This window comes from Hemitrygon akajei, chromosome 14 (assembly GCF_048418815.1).
Source record: "Hemitrygon akajei chromosome 14, sHemAka1.3, whole genome shotgun sequence".
In the NCBI taxonomy this organism is placed as follows: domain Eukaryota; kingdom Metazoa; phylum Chordata; class Chondrichthyes; order Myliobatiformes; family Dasyatidae; genus Hemitrygon; species Hemitrygon akajei.
In genome coordinates, this window is record NC_133137.1 from 91443572 (window position 1) to 91453649 (window position 10078).

At 40.3% G+C, this 10078-nt stretch overlaps 1 long non-coding RNA gene across 1 annotated transcript; it reads right to left on the bottom strand.

The window, feature by feature from the left end:
* Positions 1-213: 213 nt before the first annotated feature.
* On the bottom strand, positions 214-4055 carry LOC140739020 (uncharacterized). The gene is made up of 4 exons (XR_012101540.1): positions 3812-4055; positions 2849-2937; positions 357-464; positions 214-259 (listed from the first exon to the last, which is right to left on the bottom strand). It is a non-coding gene; the product is annotated as an uncharacterized lncRNA (long non-coding RNA).
* Positions 4056-10078: the final 6023 nt, after the last annotated feature.

The following is a 10078-nucleotide window of genomic DNA, read 5'->3' on the forward strand; positions in this document are numbered from 1 at the left end:
GTAAGATCAGCGTGGTCTGAGCAGCCGTTTCTTCGTTCAGATTAAAAGTGCTTGATGGACAGGAGCTGAAAGAAGGTAAACATTTAATGAAGCAAAAAGCGATTAAAATAAGTATGACCAGATCAAAACGGGGATGATATTTAATATACCTGATGGTTGGACTTTCATCATTTACATCGGTAACTGTGATTGTCACTGTGCTCGTGCAACTGAGACTTGCAGTTGTATTTTCAGTCACCGAAACCACAGCATAGAAAATCTGACGGGAAAGAACGTAAGAGAGGATTAGAATGAACAACTGCAGATCTTCAAAATGTCTGGAGTAAAATTATTTGAGGAAGCGACGTCTCTCCTACCGTGTCACCATCTTCAAAATTCAAAGCAGATGTTGTGTAAATTTGACCAAAATTGTCCACTCTAAACCGGGCAGTTGTGTTGGTGGAGGAAGTTGACAAAATGGAGTACTTGGAAAATATAATGACGTTAGGTTTCTTTAAGTATAATCTTCAACACTGACATATATATTGGTACTACCTGGATGCTGGAGTCAACCTTCTGTTCTCTTGCTGAGGAAAAGCTAGGATCAGGCACAAGGATCAAGTCACAACACTGGTGTTTAGGAAAATAATTCAAATTGTGATTGAGAAAACTGAGGGGAGGAAAAAGATTTGAGCAGCTGGATAAAGAAGAGGAGAAAGGTGTAGGTCATATGGAGAGGAGCAGAGAATTATAAATTGGAAGGAGGAGGTATACACTATTAAGAACACAGGGAAAAGTAGGAAGGGGAATGGGAATGAACAAACTGGAAATAGGAAAAGGAATTGGGGGTATGAACCAAAGGAGCATTGACAGCGTGGGGGAAGATTTTCCATTTCAGAATGCTAATGAACAAAATATTTTAGATCTCACTCATTCACACCTACAAACACACACAGTCAGACAGTCTCACCCACACACACATACAAAGGCACTTGCGCACAATGAGGCAATTCACCTACTCAAGAATTGTAGCTGCAAGCTGGACAACACTAGATATTGTGTGATGAGTGTTTTATCTGTAATCTGGAATTCCTTATCCAATCCCATCATTACTCCAAGCACTAAAATAATTCAAAATTAAATTTTAGACTTTGAGTATATTTTTGAAATATAATCAAAAGGAGGATTACATAAGGAAGACTGCAGATGTTGGAAATCAGTCGATGTTTTGAATTGAGCACCTTCATCAGGATTGGAAAGAGAGGGGAAAAGCCAGTACCAAAGGGTAGGGGGAAGATGTGGAGCAAGAGCTTGCAGGTGAGAGTTGGCTCCATGTGAGAGAAGCAAGATAAGTAGTGGTGGAGGGGAGAGCGGAAATGATGTAAGAGGCTGGGAGGTGAAAGGTGAAAGTGACAAAATGCTGTAGAAGATCGAATCCCTCAGGAGAGGGCAGTGGGTCATAGAATAAAGGGAAGGAGGCGAGGAAGGGACCCAAAAGAAGGAATATGAGAGCACTGGGCAGATTGAGAGGTCAAGAGAGGGGAAAGAGATGGGATGATGGAGCCAGTAGAACAGGTTAAAACAAAGGGGGGGGGGCAGAGGGGAGTGGCTACCAGAAGCTGGAGATATTGATGTTGATGCCATCAGGATGGATACTAACAAGGTGGATTACGAGATGCTGTTCCTCTGATCTGCATCTAGCCTCAATTTGGCAGTGAAGGAAGCCATGGTCAGACATGTCGGTGTGGAACAAAAATGGCTGGCCACGGGGAGATCCTGGCTGTTGTAGGCGATGGAGCAGAAGTGCTCAATGCAGTGATCCCCAGTCTGGAGCTGTAGATGAGACTGAACCTGGAGCAACGGTTGCCATAGATGATACCAATGGATTCACATGAAAAGGACTGTCTCACTGTTTAGGGTCCTGAATAACGGTGAGGGAGAATGTACACAGGAAGGTGTAGCACTTCGTGAGGTTGCAGCGTTAAGTCCCTGGAGGGGATCAGTCGGAAGGGAGGAGCGGACAAGGGAGTGATTCCGGCTGAATGCTGAGAGGGGAGGGAAAGGTAAGATGTGCCTGATGGTGAGATTCTATGGGAGATTGTGGAAGTTACAGAGAATGGTATATTGGATGCAGAGACTCATAGAATTGTAGGTGAGGACAAGGGAACCCTATCCTGTTCTGTCTAGGGGTGGGGTGTATGAAGTAGGACAACCGTGAGGGAAATAAAAGAGATGTAGTTGAAAGCTGCATCTCAACAGCCGTGGGGGAGATATCCCATTTTCTGAAAAAAAGATGACGTCTCAGATGTCCTGGAATGGAACACTTCACCTTGAGAACAGAAACAGTGGATGTGAAGGAACTGAGAGAAGGAAATCGCATTCCTGCAAATGACGGGGTGGAGAGAATTCTAATTAAGGTAATTGTGGGAGTCAGGAGGCTTATAGAAGATGCTGATAGATAATTCATCTCCTGAGATAGAGATAGAGAGATCAAGAAAGGGGAAAGAGATCACCAAGATAGCCCAAATGAATTTGAGAGCAGAGCAGGGTGGAAGTTGGTAGTGAAGTTGCTGAAGTTGATGACATCATCATGGGTGCAGCAAGCAGCACCAGGGAAGAGTCAACGTGGTGGAGGAGGAGTTTGGGAGCATTGCCAATGTAGGTTTGGAATATGATAGCCATCAAAAAGGTAGGCAGAACCAGGGTCTTTGCAAGTAAGCCTCCGGTTTGGAGGAAAGGGGAGGTGGCGAAAGAGAAATTGATGAGTGTGAGTTACAGATTTGCCAGATGGAAGAGGCTGGTGGGAGAGGGGAATTGGTTAAGCCTGTTATCCAAAAGGAGGCATTATCCATTATTAGTGAATGCTTACAAGTAGATCATTTCCATCAGGATCCGATGCATTTAACTTATAAACCGACACATCTGTGGCACTGGTCTCTGGAATGGTGACAGCTGGTCCTGTAAAAAAGTAATACATTTTACTATTAGCTGTAATCTAGTGAGTGTGCTCATCACAGCATTGAAATTAGGTAATAAAACGATGAAAAATAATGAATGGTAAATCCTCTCAATGAGTGTGGGCTGAAGGTTTTATGTTCGGGATCTTGTTTCTCCTTGAGTCTAATGCCTTGAAGAAAATGTATGTGGTAGCCTGTGTACTAAATGGGGAGGAATAGCTCATATAAGTACAGAAATGGAGATAAAAGAAACTGGAATAAACCAGTTGGCCCTTTGAGGATGCTCTTATTCAATGTATTTTTTATTTAGAGCTACAACACAGAACAGGCTCTTCTGACCCAACGAGCCTCGCCACCCAGTATCTCACCTGTTTAACTCTAGCCTAATCACAGGACAATTCACAATAACCAATTAACCAGTATGTCTTTGGTCAATGGGAGGAAACCAGAGTGCCCAGAGGAAACCTACAGAGTGACAGGGAGAACGTACAAACACATTATAAGTGGTGCCGGAGGAGCAGAATCAGGGTAGAGTTGATGGGTAAGCGAAAGAAAACAGGTTACTGCGGAAAGTGAGAGGAACGAGATGGACAGGCTTGCTCTGAGAAGTAGCAAAAGTTTGAGGGACTGAATGGTTGCCTCTTTGTTGTAAGGTGATAGAAAAGTGTTGCTAACTGCTTGACATAGAATACCGGCAGCTTTACAATGGTCTTCAATATGCTTGATTTGTAAATCCAGCACCAGCACTCTGTACATCCACCAACTGTACATCGATAGGTATAAACCAAACATATTCAGAAGTATCACATGTCTACTGAGATATGTCTGGCCAAACATGACTTACTCATTATTCATCATGACAGTTTAACACTCACCTGTTCCTGCTGCAAACTCAACCTCACATTCAGGGGCTTCATTAATAGGATTTAAAGACACTATGAAATCGCAAATGGCATAGTTATTTGCCGTGTCTGTGACGATTACATTTAGTTGGTAGCTGCTGACGGTGGAGGCATCATCATAGTCCAGCAAGGAATTAGTGATAATCCATGCATCATTTCCACCTGAAAGTGAGACAGAAGTTGGGTAACTTTATTCGGAAGGACCATTGATGGAAAGATGGTGCATCCTGTTTTATGTTGTTTGCGTTTTGTTGCTATTGATTATCCTATGGTTGAAGTTATTTTGAGAAGCTCTCACATTTTCATGTTCGCTGGTCTGCTTGCTGAAAGGCTTGCAAAGCCCAGTGATGGAGGAAATAGAATCCAAATTAAAGTGCAAAAATAAAAATTTACATTTCGTACAATTAGTTCATCACGAACTCTGCATTAATAATGTATTTCCAATTCATCCTCTAGCTACGCTTGAAAATGTCACAATGCATGAGACTGCATTGGAACGTAATCAAGGGGTGCACTTAATATCTAAAATAAAGTGCTGAGCAAATAGTAATTAATGGTTTCTTTTATTTAGAACAAAAAACTATAGATCACTATTGCATATTCTATTTCACAGAAGGCACAACTTTATTATTAAATCTGGGGCTAGTATTTGATCTTATTCCATGTTGTTTTAATTTCGAATTGGTAAGAATCCAGTCAATTAAAATAAACCATTTTTATGCCTAATCCTTGAACATGTTTAATTCCCATGTAAAAAGTCAAAAGTTAGGCCTTGTGAATGTTGAAAAACAGGTTTTGGTGAATATGTGACTTTCATATTGACACCATTAGCTCTTACAAGAGTTGGTGATGATGAGCTGCCCAATGATTAGCAAGTATTACAGTGTCTTCCATGGGGTCAGCCTGCCAAACTTGAGCTCCACAAGTTTGTCTGTTGACTCCAGTCACTTTGAGCTAAGAATGCACCTCATCAGCAACTTCTGGATGGGCTTTGCCTCAAAGGAAAATATTGACTAACATTCAATGTGCAAAAAAAAATGATTGTGGTGTTAGTTGTCACTGAAATTTTAACTTTGTTGCTTAAGTCAGTAAGGTTCCTGAGCAGAGAGCAACAAAATTTCCTACAAAATGTTCTTGCACACAGAACTTCAAATGTGCAGATTAGAAATGTTCAATCCTTTCCAAATACTGCTTTCTATTTATTCTTGCATCCTTCTTTCTTGAGGTCTTTTACTATGTTTTCAGTTTCCTTTCAAAATGATCTACTGACTGTTCTCCTACACTTTACATGCAATTCGTTTAATGCTCACGAATACAGCCAAATAAGATAGTGTTACATAAGAACATAAGAAATAGGAGCAGGAGTAGGCCATCCGGCCCATCGAGCCTGCCCCACCATTCAATAAGATAATGGCTGATCTGTCTGTAAACTCAGCTCCATCTGCCTGCCATTTCCCCATAACCCTTAATTCCCCTACAATGTAAAAACCTATCTAACTGTATCTTAAGTATATTTAGTGAAGAAGCCTCAACTGCTTCCCTGGGCAGAGAATTCCACAGATTCACCACTCTCTGGGAAAAACAGTTTCTCCTCATCTCCATCCTAAATCTTCTCCCCTGAATCTTGGTGCACTTTTAAGGCATCATATACCTGGAACCTAAGATCCTATTCTTCATCAACACTGTTAAGGATCCTAGCATTAACAGCATATTCTCCATTTATTTTGGATCTCCCAAAGTGTAGCACGTCACATTTACCCAGACTAAACACCACTGCTAAATCTTGACCCGTATCTATAACTTTTATATATCCTGCTGTATCATTTGGCAATCTTCTCTGCAGTCCACATCACCAATCTTTATGTCAGCTGAAGACACTTTCAGCTACCCTACCACACTTTCAACCAAATGATTCATATATGCCAAAACAACAGAGGTCCAAGTACAGATCCCCATGGAACTAGTCACATACCTCTGTTCAAAATTTTACTCATCCTCTGTTATCTACGGTCAAGCCAATTTTGGATCCAATCATCCAAGCCAAGGTGGATCCCATGCATCCTAATTAGCTTGGTGAGCCTACCACACTTGACCTTGTTGAATACCTTATTAAAATTCATATTTACAAATTCCATAGCTTTAGCTTCATCATCACCTCCTCAAAACTCAAATTAGTCCGGCACTCTCTCCCCACCCCATATTTTATCTCCTGCCTACCTCTTACAAAAATTTAAGTACTAGAACATCAAGCAGCCCGTCCTGTCCCCTCTGTAGTTCCCACCTCACTGTACCATGTACTGATCCATACTCAAAGTTCATCACCCTGACTTTTAATAATCCTTGCATTGAAATAAACTTATTACACTCCAACAGGGAAAGAGGAGGAATTTCTGGAAATATCCATTTGAGACAATAGCTCTGAAAATAGCTTAATTTCCCAACACCTCCTTTGTGTTTGTTTTGAATAGGGTGAGGACCCTCTACATTTCACTGGATAACAAGTCAACAGACAGGTGGCAGATAAACAGCATATAATGATTACATTAAATGAGCAAATCTTTGAAATAAATACATGAAGGATGTCAATCTCACCTTGAATTATTTGAAATTCAGATACAGTAGTTGTGAAGGAGAAAGTAAAACTGTCATTGTCATCATTGTCAGTCGCTGATAACTGTAACACTTGAGTCGAGACAGGTACGTCTTCATCAACCAACAATGGACTCGAAGAACAACCACTAGGAATAGTGAAATGTGTTATCAATTCGTAACTACATCATGAATTATTTCCATGGATCCCTTCTCTTTGAGCATTAGTTCCATATTTCACTTCCTGCCTCTATTGGATATGATGAAATACTTCCAAGTGAAAAAAACAAAACTGGATTGCCTATACATCCCTGTGTAGGAGAGCAAGGTTATTTAAAAAAGAAACCCAGGACTAGCTTTGGCAGCAGGTTCAATAATCTTCATCTGTTTTGACCAGGTCTCTGTGATTGTGTTGGGTTCTGTGTCTACAAAGGCCTAAACTCAAAAGAAGATTTTATCTGATATAGATATCTATGGGTACCTAACGAGAGGGAGGTTATACTGTATCCAGCTACTCTTCGAGGACTAACTTGGCAGCTCGTCTCTGCGGTGAAGTTTAGCTGCCTACACCTACTGCTTGAGTGACGTGTCTCCCCTTTCTACCAAGGACAAGATACTTGAAGTAATGAAACAGGTTAATACAGTTTATTTTATTTTTAATGATACACATTTAATGGGTGGCGGGTTGGAGAAATGTCTCTATCAAAGAAGGTTAAGGCACTCCTTCCCTCCGCTAGCTTACAGATCACCCTTGGGCAAGGTGTAGCCCCTCCCGAGCAGGGTCACATGAAGCTATGGGAGCAGGTGGTGGACAGTCATATGAGCAGCAGGTGCATATCACAAGACCTGGTTATGCAGCCACTGATGCCAGGCAGACAATCTCTGAAGATTATTGATAATGGCTGGGGCCACCATCTTGTAAAGACACTGCCCAGAAGAAGGCAGTGACAAACTACTTCTGTAGAAAAATTTGCCAAGAACAATCATGGTCATGGAAAGATCATGATCTCCTATGTCATTAGTCGTGGCACAAAATGATGATGACACATTTAAGTTTAGATAACTTCAGCACTTCACACTCACAGCAGATTTCTGATTTATAAAAGATTTCCAAATTACAGAAGATTTACAAACCACAAAGGATTTCCAAACATAGGTACAATTCTTATGAACTAGAACATACCGATGAGTAGTAGGTGAACAAGTCATCTGTCACAAAAACCAAAGGTTGAGAAATGAATTCTTTCTGTTACCCTGCCTTTCTGACATTCTCTTTGACATTCCTAACAATTCCTGGTGCTTCTGATATTTATTCGATTTTCTACCAGATGACATCATCTGCATGTGATTTTTTCCAAATACCTTTACTAGGAGAAAGTAACTCACACAGGTAGTATTAAAAGCTTCAGGTGAAAGACATCCCAAGTATCCACTCTTAATGCTATGAGGGCTGACCCTCTGACATTATGTATATTCATGATATATGAGTAACCGTGTTAGATGTGCTATTGATTTGGGTAATACAGACAAGAAGTCCCCTGGACTTTTCACTTTGGAAACCAGACCTCTTAGCAGCCAGCACCTGCTGTGGGCTAGCAGCCTGTGCTTCTAGCTTCTAACTGATTACTGCTTGCAGTTCACATTAATAACTGGGGACTGGTTCTTGTTTACAATAAAAAGATGAGCCAGGAATATTTGATAAAAGTTTAACTTTATCACCAACAACTTTGACTCTTTGGAAAGGTCATACCACTGTGTAAGAAAGCTGAGGTTAGCAATAAGCTGCTTGGGTCGTGGAAAGTGAAAATCCATCATATCTGTCCAGGAGATAGGCCAGCAAGAAAAAATGGAAAATCTTCTGAAACTATACATTTCACTAAGAGTGTTGTATGTTTAAAAGCTGACTCTCTTCTTTAAATGCTTAGCCCCTTGCAGTGATTAACCTCTCTATCTTATCAGTCCACTCACAAAATGATTTCCCCAGATGAGTTTAATAACAAACCTTATAACTGGAGCTTCATCATTGATGTCAGTAATGTGAATGATGACAGTGCCAGTACAGGTCTCGCCTGCTGGATCAGACACAGAAACCACTGCATCATAACGCTTCAGCTGCAGAGATAGAAAATGCCAAAATATTTGCTAACTTGGTATAAGTAGTACGAGGATTAACAAACAAGAAATATAGAAACAATCATCAGTGGTCAAACAGTTAATCACTATTTATCAGTTATGGGCTGCTTCAAATATTGTCAGTGCAGTTCAGTCACATTGCTAACCTTCTTCTACACTTACATAGTTAATGACTGGAGAGATGTTAACACCTCACATTTGGTAGTAGACAGTAGTCTACTGATAAAATTAATGTTCTTAATTCCATTCTCAATTTTTCAAGCCTTAGCTCACTTGGTCAGGAAAACTAAAAACTTGCCCTTTTCTCCAGGTTTGACTTGATCAGTTAACCTTTGTTAAATTATCCTGATAGAAACTTATGATGGGACAAGTCAGATAAGCAGTTTACTCAGCTAGTTACGTTCTGGAAAGTGTGGAAACCTTCCATGCAGAGTATGAAGAGGCTCAGGTTCAGAATGGCTTCTCTTCACAATCACAACACAAAGTCTGTAGATTAACAAGGTCTTGTACTTGTACTTTTTTTCTCCATAGATTAACGAGGTTTTACTTTTAGGTCAAAAAAGGTTAGCTTACCAAGCAGATACAGTCCTTTCATTACTTAGTCAATATTTATTGATCCATTTAATTCTATGACCTTGGTTTTTTCTAGTGTAGGAATATATGAATTTGATGAAGTTGTACACTTGCTTGAAGCTATGATATATTAAATGTGAATAAGTGAATAAATTTTATTAAACCTACCTGGCTAGTAGCTTCATAATCCAAAGTGCTTACTGTGTAAATGACACCCACTGAATTAATGGCAAACAGCGTGAGAGTTCCGGTTGTGGACGTTGAGAGAATGGTGTACTGTAAAATAGTTAACAGCAAAAACATACAGCGGCTGTAGTGAAAAGTTACTGTTTGAATGCACAACTTCATATAGTTGACTTGAAAATGCAGTGCAGGGAGTCTGTGGGTTAACAAGTTCAGAAATTAAAAGGTTACATAGATCAATAATTAGAGGAGGTAGAGTCCTGCCACGGTTGTTGGATGGGCTGGTGAAATGAGGAAGTTAGTCATTGTGTGGGAATAAGGAAGGAAATGATTAAAGGTATGATAACTCTAGTTTGGTTTAAGGTAATGCTCTCCATGGAGTTGTATAGGGCTCAACTCAATGGGGGATATAGGATCTTTGGGTTAAATGTGTAGCTGGAGAGAAAGTTTTACTGGTAAGTGTTGAGTGAATATTGAGGACTATCTGAAGCCAGTCTGCCCCACTTGAGGGAAGATGGGGTAACAATGGAAAGAGCATCTGTAGCTCTTGAGGGTGAGTATTCAATCTATGTTTCACATCAAAGTAAAGAAAGTTCAAAACTCACATTTAATACATCACCGTCGGGGTCTGACGCAGAGAAACTGTAAACAGATACTCCAGTATCATTATTCTCGGCGATGGTCACATTTTGTCCTGAATAAATTAATTAGGTTTGATGTACAGTTATTTCCTTGATATTATTTTAATGTCTCATTCATTTC